The sequence below is a fragment of the Dipteris shenzhenensis genome, chromosome 23 (assembly GCF_047967505.1).
Source record: "Dipteris shenzhenensis isolate YYH24624 ecotype China chromosome 23, Dip_SZ_1.0, whole genome shotgun sequence".
Taxonomy (NCBI): Eukaryota; Viridiplantae; Streptophyta; class Polypodiopsida; order Gleicheniales; family Dipteridaceae; genus Dipteris; species Dipteris shenzhenensis.
Window position 1 is genome coordinate 30,987,221 of NC_141618.1, and position 12,237 is coordinate 30,999,457.

Genomic DNA, 12,237 nt, shown 5'->3' on the forward strand with positions numbered 1-12,237 from the left:
TCCTTAAGTGGCAAAATGCAATGGAGGAAGAGTACAATGCTCTTCTCAAGAACCAGACTTGGACCTTGATAGATCTTCCTGCACAAAAGAAGCCCATAGGATGCAAATGGGTTTACAAAGTCAAACTTAACTCAGATGGTGAGATTGACAGATACAAGGCCAAGTTGGTCACCAAGGGATATGCCCAAGAGCATGGCATAGATTATGAGGAGACCTTTGCATAAGTTGCAAAATGACTACCGTCTGGATAGCCATAGCCCTTGCAAATCACTTTGATTGGCCCATTCACTAGATGGATGTGAAGAATGCCTTCCTCAATGGTTTTCTAGATGAGGAAATCTACATGATATAGCCTCTAGGATATGCTATTACTGGGATGGAACAAAAGGTTTGGATGTTGCAAAAATTACTTTATGGTTTGAAAGAGGCTCCTCGTGCATGGAATGCAAGGATTCATCATCATTTTTTGACATGTGGTTTTCAGCCATCAAATTCAGATCCATCTCTTTACATCATAAAGACTACAAAAGACATCCTTCTTATAGTGCTTTATGTTGATGACTTGATCATCACTATCTTTGCAATTTACACACACCATTCTCAACACCCTCTCTTAAATTGCACTGCAATAGAAGAGGGTGCTTTACAAAATAAATTTTTTGGATTTTTTGAATGTTGCATAATGGCAATAGAAATAAAGATCATAAAAGATGCACAAGAATGCAAAAAGAGCACGTTGGAAAAAGTATGTACAAAGGTGTACAACTTAACCTTCACTTCCCCCTCTTAAGTTGTAATTGGCAAACACCAAGCTGATGTCAAACGTGTGCAACTTATCAAGGGAAAGTGGTTTAGTGAAGATATCTGCGACTTGTTCTTGTGTTGAACAATGTATCAAGTCAATTTCTTCACTAAGAACTTTCTCATGAACAAAGTGATAATGCTCTTCAATGTGTTTTGTTCTGGCATGAAACACTGGGTTCTTTGCCAATTGAATGCTATATTATTTGAATAGAGCACAATAGGGTCTCCAGAAAGTATCTCAAACTCTGAAAGAAGCCTTCTGAACCAAATTGCTTCACATGTTGCATTGGTGAATCCTCTATACCATGCTTTGGTGGAAGACAATGCCACTATTGGTTGCTTCTTACTTTGCCATGACAAAGCTGTGGAGCCAAGACTAAAGAAGTATCCACTACTAGATCTTCTATCATTTACACTTCCTACCCAATTAGCATCTCTGTATCCATGGAAGTATAAGTCGGATGACCTGGCACAATGTAGTCCATGATCCCATGTACCATCAAGGTATCTGAGTACTCTCTTCACTACAAGGAGGTGAGCCTTCTTGGGATTCTGCATGAACTAGCTTAGCACACCAATTGCATATGATATGTTTGGCTTCGTGATAGTTAATAGATCAAGCTGCTAATGAGTTGTCTGTACTGTAGAGGATCTGAAGTTGGAGAAGTGTCAAGTGGTGACAACCTCGTGACAACTTGATGTTAAATTCCATAGGGGTAGGGAGTGGCTTGCAGTCATGTAGGTGAAACTGCTGAAGTACCTTTTGAGTGTAATTTCCCTGAGAAAGTGTGATCCCTGTGTCATCTCTCCATATTTCTAGACCAAGAAAATCATGGTGTTCCCATATCCTTCATGTCAAACTTTGAGGTGAGATGATTCTTTGTTTTCGAGATGAGATGTCCATATAAGGGATAAGGTACCAAACCTAATTCTAACCCTAAGGGGTCCATGTATATATTCCTATTTTCCTTGGAATACAATTAGTGTATAGTTAGTATCTTGTGTGCATTCCTCTCTATCCCTCTCTAATTTTTGCTAACAATTATTTCAATACTCCCCTTTGATTCTAACACTTTAATTATCTAACTTTACTCTTCAAAGTCCTAGATTAGAGCATTAAGTTTCATGTTCTGAAGGGGGTAGTGGCTTCGTGAAAAAGTCCACCCACATTAAGTATGTTTGTGTGTTCTAGATGTGGATTATTGTCTTTGATTATTTCTTGAATTAAATGATAGTTTAGATCAGCGTGATTTGTCTTCTTTGAGTGCTTACAGTTTCTTTTGAGATATATACAAGAAAGGTGGTCACAATACACTGTAATGGTACTTTGAAAGTAGTTGTAATTCTTCCAGAAACATCTATATCCATAGTCCTTATTTAGTTTCTAAAGCCACTACTAGAAGTTTGATTGCAGTAGAAGATAATGTTACCAAGGTTTGTTTCTTTGATTGGCACATGACAACACCACCTACAAGCATAAGAGTAAATATTGCAATAGACTACGCAGTATCTATTTCCCTCCGCATAATCTGAGGTAGAACCTCCTATGAGAGAGGTGAGTTGACTGGAGGGGTTGCGACATAATTATTAGTTCATGTAATTTTAAAAGCCAGAAATAGAAGAATAGTCTTTTAATGAAATGAATTTTGATTTTTTCTATTTTCTTTTCAACGATATGAGGAGGGGAAACTAGAGGATTATGGGAGAAAATGATATTTTATGTTCGGAGATAGCCATAGCAGAGTATCTCTTTCATTCTAAGCCTCTTCCTCAAGAGAGATGGGATTCGAGGTTCCTCTAATTCTTGAAAATTAATCAACAAAAGACAGAACTGAGATTAGATATTTTATTGCATTATCTTAGTATTCAATATAACCATATATTGTGTGCAATCAACCACCGTGTTCCCACCGTGCTAGTGACCATATTCTACCACTGTGCTAGATGCAATCCTAAAATAGTTTTTATAAAGGAAACTTTAGACCACTTATCATGTACTACCATCATGTTGGTTGCGATTCTAAGCAGCTTGTATTAGAATGGTTGCAAAATTTTGGCAACTCTAGCAATAATTATAGAGTTGTTTCATTAATAATTGAGCAGATACATCTCATACATTAAGGTCAAGTAACTTTGCCACCTCATTTCATTTTGATATTGCTGATGAATACTTATGTGAAACTTGGACTAGAAAACTATCCAAGTCTTGGTCAAAAGCTGCACGTTTGTGATTCTCTTATCAAGGGATTAGACTTCGGAAGTGTTGTTACATGCCTATCCATCCACACCAATTGTGTCACAAAAATTTGGGAGTCATGTCTTTGATGCAATCCAAAGCATCATTCCATCACCTAAAATGCCTCATGGGACAATGTAAAATTGCTCTTGTTGGTGCAGCTCTAGGGATTGCATCACTCGGCCTATAAGGGATTTTTTATGGAGTGGGCTAGATGGCATAGCAGACACTATTGCTAGGATGGCATGGGAGACCTTGACCCTTTCCACACAAACAGGGGGTCCCAACATCATAGACCAAGATTTGCAATGTAAGGCCTTGCTTTGCAAGTTTGTGGTGGTTAGACGTTTTATGCTTGGCAATGAGCCATGGGTTTTTTTTTTAATTCATTACATTTAGACTTGCAGCCCCACCTCAGGTGGAGACTGGATGGATAGCACCAAATAGATTTTCACTTCAACCCGTCATCTTAGATCTCCTTCCTCCCCGCTTGTGGTCGCTATTATGAAATCTTGGGATAGCTTTAGACTTACCCTTTGGAGATGTCCTCCCTCCTCTCTCGAATATATTGAGAGACAACCTATCATGTGGAATGACAATTTATTTGATGAGCATTGTAGGTAGCTTGGTTTGTGTCATTATATGCAATGGTCCAGGAGGGAGAGGCCCTGCTACCTTTATAGGTTCTTGGAAAGCCTTGAAAAGGCTTCCAAAAGATCATCTCAATAGCAATTCGTCAGTCACCTCAGAGGAATTGTAGGGAGGATACTTTTGGTGAGCGAGGTGTGGTGTAAGCACCCCATGAGATGTTGGCACTAGAGCAAGAATTACAGATTGCCATAGGCTAAAGCATTACCCCATAGTCTTTTTCTGCTTGCTACCTTTGATGACATGAGGACCGACTCCCACAGCCCAAGGATGGCACTCTACAAACATCTAGGTTCCTTTATTTGTTTTTGATAGGCAATTTGTTGATATTCTTGGTCATTAGCAAGCGAGCAGCTAAGATCACATTATGCACCATGCCCACTACTTTGGCCTTGCCCTAGTCTCTCACTATGAAGTGTGTGTCCCTTCACATATAGGTAATCCTCTCTACCTTTCTTATTATAACATGTGTTAGGTTGGATTCATAAAAGCTAAATTGGATCTATGTGCAAACTTCTTGACCAAGGGTGGAAGCCTTGTGTTGGTCCAAGGTGAAAAGCTTATGGAGGAAAAGGGATGATTGTCCAAATCATGTCATGCACAAGATAATAAGATCAAAGAGTGAAACCATACTACCATCATACATGTAAAATCATACCTTGTACATGCTTAAGATACAAAATAATAAGATCGATCAAAGATTGAAACCATACTACCATCATACATGTAAAATCGTACCTTGTACATGCTTAAGATACAAAGGCATTACCCTTTGCAATCTATGTAAGCAGGATTTTATGTGTACCCAATCTAACGCTCTCCAGGTGTCACATTGAGTGGGAGTGTTGAAAGAATCATGGTTTGTGGAGAACTCTCTAGAGGTTAAAGGAGAGTGTAAGCACATGATTCTCATGTGAAGAGACACATGTTGGGTACATGAAATGGGCCTCATAAATGCACTCACATGGAATTTGGCCTTTGTACTAGGTGGCCAAAGATGTAAACAGGTGTGTGGATATGGATGTAGCCACAGTGTGTGGTTGGAAACCAAAATTGGTGGAGCTCTTGGCTTTATGCAAAGAGCCTAAGAGAGTCCAAGTGTATGGGATGAAATACAAGGTCATATCTCATTTGTGTGGTCGCACCTCTTACTCAAGCTCCTTGCACATTTATACATGTAGAATTCTTCTCTTGCTGTACAAGATTCTCTTACTCTTCAAGTTTTAATGCTCTAGCTCCCTCTTTCATTGCACATACTCTCTAGCTTTCAATTTGAACATTTTGGTGTTGCCTCAATTCAATTATCAATCTACCTTTGATGAAGTACAAGTATGAAGAGACAAATAAAGTGAGCATAAACCAGACGTTGGTCTGAAAGTTGAATTTGTTGGCATGATGGAAGACTTTTGATATCAATTATCAAGACATTTTTGAAAAAGTGCAAGGAAGAAGAAACATGCCAACTTGAATTGTGGTAGCACTCCTCAACTCAAACCATCATTCTCCCATCCATATTTCTATGATGAAGTTTCCTTGGATCTTTTTATAATCAGTATTGGTTTAAAATAAGGGATAATTTATGTGCTAGTGCCTAGGATTGAATTTGTTGGCTATAAAATATATGTGTCCATGAGGACAAGAGGGGATTATAAGGGAAGCACCTCACATTTGTGAAATATGGCTATAATGAAACTTACACATGATGTCATAGATAGATACTGAATGAAAAGACTCCCATGTCATGCACACACTTTGGTCAAAAAGTGGATCTAGGATAATCTTACTAGTTGCAACTAGTAGAGTTGTAGGTTTACTATAGTAAGACACTTTGGATGAGCTTTGGCATTGTTCCATTCCAATGAAAAGACTCCATGGCATGCACATGCTTTGGCTTGTTGCAATTGATGGAGCTCCATGTTCATTTACGGAAAGACTTTTTACAAGAATTTTGGACTTCTAAAGCTAGGGGGCTTGAAGATGCCAGGCTTTTGAAGGACTCTTAGCATGAGGATGATAGTTGGCCTTGAAGCACATGCTTTGGTCATTAACTACATCTACTCTAGTCAAACTTTTTACATGACTTTTGGCCTTGCTCCACTTTAATTATCAACTTCTTCAAAAGTTCAAGGAGCATGTCATGTGCACACTTTGGTCAAAAAGTGCATCTAGGATAATCATGCTAGTTGCATCTAGTTTAGTTGTAGGTTTACTATAGTAAGACACTTTGGATAAGCTTTGGCATTGCTCCATTCCAATGAAAAGACTCCATGGGGCATGCACATGCTTTGGCTTGTCGCAATCAATGGAGCTCCATGTTCATTTACAGCAAGACTTTTTACAAGTCTTTTGGACTTCTAAAGCTAGGGGGCTTGAAGATGCCAGGATTTTGAAGGACTCTTGGCATGAGGATGACATTTGGCCTTGAAGCACATGCTTTGGTCATTAACTACATCTACTCCAGTCAAACTTTTTACATGACTTTTGGCCTTGCTCCACTTTAATTATCAAGTTCTTCAAAAGTTCTAGGAGCATGTCATGCACACCCTTTGGTCAAAAAGTGCATCTAGGATAATCATGCTAGTTGCATCTAGTAGAATTGTAGGTTTACTATAGTAAGACACTTTGGATGAGCTTTGGCATTGCTCTATTCCAATGAAAATACTCCATGGGCATGCACATGCTTTGGCTTGTCACAAATGATGGAGCTCCATGTTCATTTATGGCAAGACTTTTTACAATACTGTTGGACTTCTAAAGCTAGGGGGCTTGAAGATGTCAAGCTTTTGAAGGACTCTTGGCATGAGGATGACATTTGGCCTTGAAGCACACGCTTTGTTCATTAACTACATCTACTCTAGTCAAACTTTGTACATGACTTTTGGCCTTGCTCCATTTTAATTATCAAGTTCTTCAAAAGTTCTAGGAGAAAGCTTTAAAGCTAGGGGGTTATAAAGAAGTGGGATTTTTTGAAAAACACTTTGCTCTGTGTGTATGTGTGTGTGTGTGTGTGTGTGTGTGTGTGTGTGTGTGTGTGTGTGTGTGTGAGAGAGAGAGAGAGAGAGAGAGAGAGAGAGAGAGAGAGAGAGAGAAAACTTGGATGTTGATATATCCTTCAACATTTTGGCACATACTTTGATCAATGATGACTTCTATTCTAGTCATTCCTATTAAAATCAATGGAGCTCCATCTTCACTACGACAAGACTTCTTACATGCTTTTATTGGGTTTTTAGAAGGACTCTTGAATCACATGCTTGGGCCATTAACGACATCGAGTCTAGTCATGCCTGTTGCAATTGATGGAGTTCCATGTTCACTACGGCAAGACTTCTTACGTGACTTTGGTCTCACGCCATTGCAATTGTCAAGTTCATCGAAAGTTCTAGACTAAAGTTCTAAAGCTAGGGGGCATTAAAGATGTGGGGCATTAAAGTTCTAAAGCTAGGGGGCATTAAAGATGTGGGGCAACATTTTTCCTTGCGACCTTTTTGGCATGCCAAAGCCATAGGAGGTTCTCGTATTATGGGAATTTATGCAAGGCAATTAAATGAATGCTAGAATAGGTGAGGGGATTTAAGGTTTGTCCGTGAAATTTTCACCTGTTCAATTCCATACGAAGATTTCCTTCGATTTGTATTTAGCCATATGCAAGAATCTCAGGTTTGCGAATTCGTGTTCTGGACATCATATGGGGCATTATGTTTGAAAGTACATCTGAGAATTGCTCGACTGGGAGCACCACACAACATGCCGTTTGCACTAAGGTCGACAATTTGAACGCTTATGCCTGCCTTTGCTCTGAGAGTCCAAGGGCATTCAAGGGCAAGTAACGCCCAAACTCTTCGCAGAAGCTGAAAAAGGCTACTCATAAATTTTCCGAGACAATGAAACTGGCAAGTGGTGGCTATGGAACCGTTTACAAGGGCATCCTCACAGATGGCTCCGTTATGGCAATCCAGAAGTCTAACCGCGCACAGCAGCCTGCGGAAGCGGATCAATTCATCAACGAAATCATTCTTTGCTCCAACATCAACCACCGAAACATTGTTCAACTGCTCGGTTGCTGTCTCGAGGCACGAGTACCCCTTCTCATCTATGAGTACATTCCCAATGGAACGCTGTCGGAGCATCTGCGAGGCCAATTGGTACTAACCTGAGTTGGGAAATTCGCTTGCAAATTGCGTGTCAAACTGCAGACGCCATTACGTATCTACATTCTGCTGCATCTCCACCGATCATCCACAGAGATATAAAATCTTCTAACATCCTCCTGGACCACGACTTCACCCCAAAAATTGCCGATTTCGGTGTGTCAAGACTAAGGGCACTCGATCAGACCCATGTCTCCACGGCAGTGTTGGGCACGTTCGGGTACTTGAATCCTATTTACTTTGAAACTTTGCACCTCACTGACAAGAGCGATGTCTATAGCTTTGGGATGGTGTTACTCGAGCTAAGAACTTCATTGTCGCCAGTGGCAATGGGCAGCAATCTAGCTTTACTGTGTGACAGAAAATTGAGGACAGGAGAGTTCTCTGAAATCATAGATCCCCATCTCGCAGCTTCGATGAGCGCACAAGAAAAGAGCTCCGTTTATCATTTGGCCAAGATTGCCCTCAGTTGCTTATCAATCCAAAGCGATAGCAGGCCGTCCATGAGAGAGGTTGCTGATCAATTGCATCGTATCCCATTACGCAATTCAAGCTGCACGCAGCTCATAAGTCGTGCAATCTCCAACTCGTATGATGGAGTGAGCTCAGAAGAAGACGAGGGACTTCCACTAAGTGTTACACATGGATTGACCACATCATCAGCCTCCGAGATTCGAGAATGAAGGGAAGATTTGTATGGCAGAGGATCTTGTGAGAGTGGAGGAAGGTAATGCAACGAAATAGGAGCTATGATTGTGGACTAAATTGGATGTAGAAGATAGTGAGGTGAATGTGGTGACGGCAATTACTGTGCGCAGAAGATTAGGATGAGCCCCAGGGCCCGAATGAGCCTCTTCAGCCTATGGAATGTCTTGATAGTTGTTTTGCAATGCACTAATTTTATTTGCCTACCTTGAACTTTTCCGTTGATGTTTTTCTATGTTCTACATGGTTTAAAAGACCCCTTAGTTTTTAAAATTTTAGTGATTGCAATTGTAGTGATTGCTATTTTTTCGTTGAGGTAGTGCCATGATCGCTGCATTATTCTTGAACAAAAGAACCACGATGGATAAAATTCAACGGATTTGGAGAAGCTTTCAAGAAACTAAAGTAAGGTGACACATAGACCCAACTCTAGATCTCATCTTTTAAGAGATTCTTTCAAGCACGCTCTCACTAAAGAGAGAAGCTACTAAGAGCAACCAAGAGCAAGAACGCTCTCACTAAATGGAGGAGCTACCAAGAGCAACCAAGCATCTTATTTGAGAAGGAAGCCTACATCATCTTGCTAGATCATATTCTTGGTGTATACATCTTTTACCATTTAGCTAGTTCTTGAGCCTACTTGGCCACCTAGACACGTTGTATAGGAATTTGTCCTCTTCATTATGAGCTTGGGGGGTTCCAAGGTGTTGTGTTCTAGAAAAGGACAATATATGCCTCCATTTGGCAACAGTGGTTTTATCAAGATGTAGGTGATGCATTTGTTGTAGGCATTAGTTTCTCAATAACACCCCCTCAAGGTGGCTAATCACAAAGAGATCTTCTTCGAGCTGCATAAGGGTGGTAGGCTTAAGGGGAAGGCACAACATGTGCTCTCATGTTCTTGGTTTCTTAAAAGTCCAAGTGCTAGACCTAAAACAAAGGAAACTTGATCACTACGATCTATGATGATTCTATATGTGCTTGAACTAGGCAAGCCTCACTGACATGCATGTGTCCTATCCTTGTAGAAGACTATCTCCCTCGCCTTTCTTCACTTACACTACCAAGGCCACTAGCTAGTAAGGCATTCTACTATTTTCTTGTTCTAGCAAAATCAAATATCAGATATGGACATTTGTTCAAAGCTTTGTGTGTGCCATGATAAAAGTGTCATAAGCAATCCTTAAACCATAGTTATGGCAGCTCTAATACTAGTGTAAAGAAAGAAAAGGAGACTCGAATGGGAAATAGGAGAGAAATGGAACCCAACTAATATAGCCTTTGTGATGAGCTTGAACTGCACCTTGTTAAACATGGGTGCCCTTTTTTCCTCCAACTTTCCTTATGCATTCAACTTTTGGATCACCAAGTGTAAAAAGTTGATCCCATCTCTATTCCTTAGTTTACCTTTATCAAAGGCCTTTTAAAGAGCTCACACTTGCTTGCTATTAAGCTTTAGGAAATATTACGTAATTATAAACATTAAACATAAAACTGAACATGTTATCTTATATTTACTAGTCCTCTTTCTCTTCTTTCATGTTAACTTTTATTTACTAATCCTCTTCCTCTTCTCTCATGTGGCACAACATTTCACCTTCCATTTCTCAATAAGTTCACTTACCATCGTCTTCTTAGCCTAATCACAGGTAGCATATAAATTGATCCAGTAACAAGTAGACCACATAACACAATGTGAGCTAAGAAAAAAAGAGAAAGGTCACACTCACAAAAGGGAATTTTCAGCAAATAAATGTACATCACCTTCTTATTTGCAAGAGCCACTCATCAAGCACCAAATTACTTATCCATCACAACAAGATAAAGCAACTATAGACGTGCCCGATAGATGCACAAATAAGCATCTACTAGCGCATCCATTCGTGTGTCTAATAGCGCAACTACATTGTGTTTTAGACACGTTTATAAACGCGCAACAGAGTGAAATTTTACCGCAGGCTGATAAATGTGCATTACTGCTTTCCAAACATTGTCCATGATTTGGCAAAGCACATAGTTTAAAAAAATATCAATGCTATGCACGTGTCATACACGATAATATGCTTTTTGCCAAATGCACATATATAAAATTTAAGTGAGGTCATGAGAATGAGACAATATATAAAATAGTTTTGCCAATATCAATGATGGGCTATAGTTTGATCTCATCCTCAATGAGATCAACCCTTTGCCAAACTATCTACTTCAATATCCAAACCAATGTGGAGATCTACAAATACATTCAGCCCACTACTAGTGCTACTGTCCTCATCGAAATCAACATCACCAATGGTAGGCTTGTCCTCATGGGTAGTGGCCTGAATATCTATATCTCCTAGCTCATGATCATCCTCATCTCTCGCATCATGATCATCATCACCTCCATGGCCATGATCATCCTCCATACACTCCATATTAGTAAATGTACTATACTTCGCTTTGGAATGTGGCATAATAGGTATGAGGTGCGACCACCTATTATTATCCACCATTGGTTAATAGACAACCTAATTCAAACACAAATACAAACATGTTATTTTCCTTGCATCGAAGGTATCAAATATTAAAAAGTGAGTATTGTCCCACGGCTATGTCAACACTCATACTAAGCCACATTTATATGTTCTGTAACAAAAATCAGATTTGGTCATGCTTGTGCCTTACATCATTGACATCACACTCACCGGCTGCAATTTGTAGCAAGCAGTGCAGTCCACCTTGTGTCAGACCTTTGACATTACAGATTTGGGCCTCTTATACTACTATCTTGGCATTGAATTTTGGCAAACCCAAGGGGGGATTTCTATGCCACATACCAAATATTTGAAGGGGTTGTTGCAAAATTTTAAGATGGAGAATAGTAAGCCTGTGGTGGCCACTCCATTGGAAAAAGGACTAAAGCTGATTAAGCATGATGAGGTTGAAAAGTTTGACGGTACTTTGTACAGGTAGCTAGTTTGTAGTTTGATTTACTTATGCTCTATGTGGCCAGACATTGCCTATGACACAAGGCGTCTATCTCAGTTCATGCATTTTCCCATAGTCATGCATTGGAATGTAGCGAAGAGAATACTCCGTTATGTACATGGTACACTTACCTATGGGCCGCATTATGCTCCAGATGGTGACATTTTTTTGAGTGGCTTTATAGTTGGTTAGGGGACATAGATGATTGTAGGTCCACTTCTGGCTATTGTTTCTCACTGGGCTCAGCATGTATCTCATGGCTTAATAAGAAGAAAGGCCGAGTGTCTCTCTCGAGTAGCAGTGAAGCAGAGTACAAAGCTGTGAATTCAGCCACTATGGAATGTATGTGGTTGATGAAGTTTTTGCATGACTTGCATCATGCTCAGAATGGTGACACAACTCAGATCTTTTGTGACAGCCAAAGTAGCATTGCTATTGGAAACAATCCTGTATTTTATGCTCGCATGGAACACAAAGAAAATCACTATCATTATGTGTGGGATTGTATCACAGATGGCTTCATCAACCTCACATATTGTTCCTATGAGGACAATGTGGCCGATATCTTTACTAAAATCTTGTCAATGCCTCTTTTCACACGACATCGACATGGCTTGGGGATACAAGACATATAAACAATGTCAAGGGGGTTGTAAAATGACATTGTTTTCTTTTGTACTCCCATAGGTTGCTATATCCACATGTGGATGAATTTGTGCAACCATG

The 12,237-nt window shown here is 39.8% G+C and overlaps 1 pseudogene; it reads left to right on the forward strand.

Annotated features, from left to right (window-relative positions):
- Positions 1 to 7,572: 7,572 nt before the first annotated feature.
- On the forward strand, positions 7,573 to 8,522 carry LOC147887247 (wall-associated receptor kinase-like 14 pseudogene; annotated as a pseudogene).
- The last annotated feature ends 3,715 nt before the right edge of the window (positions 8,523 to 12,237 follow it).